Source organism: Habropoda laboriosa, unplaced genomic scaffold, assembly GCF_001263275.1.
Source record: "Habropoda laboriosa isolate 0110345459 unplaced genomic scaffold, ASM126327v1 scaffold61, whole genome shotgun sequence".
Classification (NCBI taxonomy): Eukaryota; Metazoa; Arthropoda; class Insecta; order Hymenoptera; family Apidae; genus Habropoda; species Habropoda laboriosa.
Genome location: NW_017100203.1, coordinates 340,230 through 345,765, shown reverse-complemented (window position 1 = coordinate 345,765; position 5,536 = coordinate 340,230). Strand labels below are relative to the sequence as shown.

Genomic DNA, 5,536 nt, shown 5'->3' with positions numbered 1-5,536 from the left:
TTTTTCCGACATACCGACGGAATGGTGTTAAATTACTTAGGTATTATTTCGTGATTAAACTGAAGCGTCTCCTATTGTTACTTTATTTCAAAAGAACCTGTTTACTCATGTAGGAACACACGACAGTGCGTGCCTGTAATGTACATATAAGTGACAAGGTACATTTGCGAAAAATGTCGCGTTGGAACACGTGTGTCAAAGAACTTGAAGAAACTGACTAGTAAGCTTTTTTCCCCTTAATATTCCACGTTTACTATATTATGTATTTTGTAAGATTTACGAAGTGGACTTTGAAATACGAGGAAATTTGTATTCATCCCTATATATATATATATGACCAAAATGGCAATAAAAATTGTATTGCGCAATATATTCAGCTATATTACGTCAAGAATGTATGCGAGCTGTAATTTTGTGTAGTAATGTATATTGCATAATGGTAACGTAGGAACAATTTAAATCCCACTGACGTTTGTCTTTTAACTGTGCAATTTAAAATATTTTACCACGTGTTCGATCAAATCTAATTTCCAATGTGCGTAACAGTACACGTGCTTAAATTTTCGTGTTAATTTAGAGTTGAACTGTGCAGTAATTTATTTATTCCACAGTAGACTGATTTTTGATAATTATTTTATTTGTTTTGTAACTGTGCAATTTGAAATATTTCATCACGTCTTTTGACAAATTTTGGATTATACTTTGTTTGTCTTTTTTACTGTGCAATTTGAAATATTTCACCACGTGTTTCCTCAGATTTTCATCTTAATTCGGCATTAAACTATACAATAATTTATTTATTCTGAATCCAGACAAATTTCCGATATTTATTCTCTTTGTCTTCTAATTGTACAATTTGAAATATTTCACCACCACGTGTTTTCTCAGATTTTCATGTTAATTCAGTATTAAACTACAAAATAATTTATTTATTTCAAAACAGACAAATTTTCGACGTTTACAATTACACAGGGTAACAAAAAAATCTACCAAAGGACTAAAACAAAAGGAATTATAATATTATAAAATCTATGAATATTGTTTCATTAGTTCGTCCCTTATCGTACTCGTTAAGCTTCAAAGGAGAAATATTTTATCAATGGCGTTGCTTAATCACCACCGTATCATAACCAAGCATCGATCTCGTATCGAATCGCATAAAACAATGACGCATCGTTGTGACGAACATCGAAACAATCTCGATCTGTAAAGTATTGTCCATCGATCTCAATGTTTGGTAATTTCGAAAATTGCCTCTCGCGATTGGCTCTCGTAAAAAGAATCGCGGGACGATCACATGGTGCACGCGGCCAGTATATACCCGACTTGTAAACGCGACAAAAGGGCGGAGAGAGAAATCGCGTGACGTAACAGGCCCGCATCAAGGCAATAGAAATAAATGACGTTAAATTGCTGGGTGGCTCGTTTTTAGCAGCTCACGCTCGTCGAACGGACGTACGAAACGCGCTCTCTTTGCGACGAATTAAATCTGCGAGACTTCTCGTCTCTTCGAATGTAATTGTAAATAGACAGAGGATGAAAATCGCTGGTATTATCGACCGATGGTAAAGATCGTCCGTGCGTAGTGTCCTTGTGAAGATTAGTCGTCGATTAGATATCGTAACGTGTATGTCGAAGGGGAATTAGTTCTACTGTAGACGTCATGCGAGAAATTAGCTTTGATTTGAGATCGTTTCGTTTGAAGATCGGTTTTAGGTTTAACAGATAGGATTACGTTCGCTTTGTCTGGTTAGGTTTGGTTAGAGAAACCTTTTGTTTGTTTTGTCATTTTTTAAGTTTATCGGCAATTGTAGATTGTCTGGTAATTGGTGCAGTGTGAGAAATTACTTCAAAAAGAATATTTTAAATGTATTGCCACATTTTTTGAAAGTTTATTTAATTTTTAGGATTTATTTTTAAAATTAATTCAACGTGGACAGTTGAACAATGAAAAATTATTTCAACAAGAATATTTCTGTGTAAAACATTTTCTATATTTTCCTACTATATTTTTGGAAAATTAATAATATTTAGTATTTATTCTGATATTTATTATTAATTGAACGTGAAAAGTTGAATAATGAAATGTCGAATACTGACTGTTAGAATAACTAAAATAGATGTATACAATTTTAATAAACTACATCAAATTTAACGATTTCGTACTAATGCATTATAATACTATTAACATTTGATGTTTATATCTAATGCAATATTGCGGTAGTGTTTGTAATAAAAAAACGCTGTCGTAATTCTCATTAATATAACAATAAAATTCAATGACTTGAGACGTAATGCTCCGTTAACTTGGAGCATAGTTCTTTATACCCTATAATTATTTCCTCCTTTCTTTTTAACATAATGAAATAAAGTTTCCACCCACTACAGGTTAAAAAAAAAAAACCAATAATTATATAAAAATTAAAAATCTTAAAATCGCAAATTCTCTGTAAATTTCACCAATGATTCAACATTCTCCTAAATTTTACACTATACCTATACAACAAAACTCTCTAAACTTAGCAATGAGACGACAATTCGACTCTTTTTCGGCTCTTTTTCACAGAACCGTAACGTTAAATATCTGACGAATTTTTAAATCGTTCAAAATTCCCGCCGAAAAGTTCGAGAAAACTTGTCCCGCCTTATGTAACAAATTCTTCAATAAAGTCGTGCACGAAGTATACGAGAAGTATCGATCGCTATGGTCAGCCGGTTTGTTTGGCCCTGGGACGCGATTCTACGGAAAGTACGATCGAAAAGCGACTGGTTCTGTGCTTGCACGTTGCGAACTCTGGGCCGCATTGTTCGAAAGAGGGCCACGCAGCTGCTCGAAAATAGACAAGTCCATTATGCTGCGCGCAGAACGCGACAATGAATGTTGTCGAACGTGTATACAGGGTGTTCCAATTTAATCTATTATCGCAACTATGTATTTCGAAAAGTGGACTGCGTAACAGAAAATGCTTTTAAAGGGTTAGGTCGATCAAAGGGGACATCGTGAGATGCAGGCAGCGTGTTACTAGGTGCAGGCGTTAAGGTTAGGTGAAGGTCACTTATGTCTTTTTAAAAGGAATCACATAATTTTAAACACATTAATCGACACAGCTCGTAATTTCCTATAAATAAAAATATTTAACCTATTTACGCCAAAAAAGCATTAGTTTAACAGATATTTAAATTTCACTATTGCAACGTGGCATTTTTTCCCACAAAATTGCAGCGAATAGTAAGACAAATTCAGCCACATTACTTCACACTAAAATTCAGAAAGACTTTACAATAAAAAATTTTACAATAAAGTTATACGTGAGAAAATTTCTTTAAAAAAAAAAAAAAAAAAAAAAAAAAATGCAATATTGAAATTCGAATATTTTCTATACTAACGATTCGTCGACGAGCTGCATCGGTTAATGCATTGAAAAGTCTATAATTCCATGTAGAAAAACAACGTAAATGACCTTCGCGTGACCTTAACGCCTCTACCTAGTAACATCGTGCATGCATCTTACATGCCTCTCCCCCCTACATCCCACCCTACCGCCGCCCTGCCGATCGCCAAGTAACATCCTAAAAGCATTTTCTTCTATACTCGACGTCCTTTTCGAAGTAATGGCGGTAACAGAGTAAATTAGGACACCCTGTATACGTGCACGCGTGAAATCGATCGGCAAACTGACTCACGGGGACGATCCTGCACCGATGTAAGCAAACGCACCATTGTTTCCCATATCGACAAGGTCACGACCTCCGGTAAGAATCGTGACGCGACTACACGTAGCTCCACTCTCTCTCTCGTCTATTGCGGGCAGGTCGTTGCCACCTAGTCGTCACACTACATTTAACCTTTTTGCAAGAACGACCCTTCATGAACGTTAGGACGGAAACGATATCGGTGACGCAATACCTACAACTGACTTGTCCACCATGTTAAAACTACTTTCTCCGTAACGTTCAAGTTCACACGGCTTTTATGCTCGGCTCCGTGGTTAAGTTTTTACGGTTGCATTCCGTACATTTTTAAAGGTGTGCTGTTTCATGTAAGAAGAGATTCCTGTATTTTGACGTTTAGATTGAATTGCCGAGTTACCGACTGCCGTTTATTTTTGTTGAAAATTGTGATTAGAGGTGAGATTAAAATGTTGAACATTCCAGCGAGAAATAGTTATTCCCTCTGATGCAAGTGTGAAAAAAAAACTTGTGCGTGTGTAATACTTGAAGATAATAATCTGCTGCAGAAATCGTAACAGGCATTTTATGACTATATTAACGGGAATAATGTTTGGGTAAAATCAATTTGATACTCGGCATGTTATCGCGGACGCGATAATACATACATTATCAAAGGGTATCATCATACGTAAGTATCAACCGATTTCCCTTCTTATAACGACGCGCGAGTATCGAGTTCGAAGTCATTCATATGAGAAAATATGGTGCTACAGTAATCGTGAAATAAATATTATCGCACAGCCAATTACTATAACGGCGACGTTTTAATTCGACGCTTTAATTACGATTCAAAAGTGTAATTAAAGTTATTCGACAACCTGAACTAGCTAATTCTGGTAATATAATTTACGGATTAAACGACCTTCTTATTCATCAATGTACAATAGAACGCGAATGTCGCATTCATAAATTCACACATCTCATGTTAAAGGATTAATTCAGAGCCCTCTCTCTTATGCAAAGCGAAAAGATTCCTTTATGCGCATGGTTATACGATTTAAAGTGTATACGGCCACACAATATGAAAAAAGGTGTATATAATGAAAAAAAAGAAAAAAAATCTCTTCTGAACAAGGCGATGCTATACTGTTAGAGGCAATAATCTTGTTCCGGTTGCGCAAACTAATCGAAGACAATGTATTGTATTTAAATCGCCCTTGTAACCATGCAGGCATGTAGAGAAACAGTGACCATAGAACGATTTATATGCGAATGACACTTCATACTTGTCAGATCGAAGTCACACGACCATAGTAAAAACCGTATGATTCATATGTTTCTGTTTACAATTTTGCGTCATCGGGAATCCAAATGCTTTCCCCGAGCACCGCAGGTATTCTTTCGAGAATTCGTGCTGCGCAATATTTTCCGTATACCTGGATACTTTCCTCTTACTATCTCTATCCCTGTGCTAGCAAGAAATTACTACCTCCTCTTGTGTAGTTACAAACTTTTCGCTCTTGACTAAATCACGTGTCCCGTTCAAGCTTAACTTCTTCACGTTTTTCATGAGATAAGAGTAATACGATTTCACGAACAATTCAACATGCATGTTCAGAAAGGAGCACTTTAGTGGAGACTCACCGGTACGATTGAGATGATCCGAAGCGGCGATCGAAAATCCAGTCGGCCGATCGAGGGCCGGCGTCCCGCCGTGCCGACTCACTGAGAAGTTTCAAACACTTTCTTGTTGGCACACCAGCGTAAATTCACACGGGTTACGCGATCGAGTCAATTTCATAATCGCGACACGGTCCTCGACTGTAAAACCACACTGAATTCTTTTTCAAATCGAAACAACACG

At 36.4% G+C, this 5,536-nt stretch overlaps 1 protein-coding gene across 1 annotated transcript in view; it reads right to left on the bottom strand.

The window, feature by feature from the left end:
- LOC108570565 (pleckstrin homology-like domain family B member 1) overlaps nt 1-5,341 on the bottom strand; it is a 128,842-nt gene extending 123,501 nt beyond the window's left edge. The window contains exon 1 of the mRNA XM_017932442.1: nt 5,317-5,341. The gene's annotated coding sequence lies outside the window, so the exon portion shown is untranslated. The remainder of the gene's footprint in view (nt 1-5,316) is intronic.
- Nucleotides 5,342-5,536: the final 195 nt, after the last annotated feature.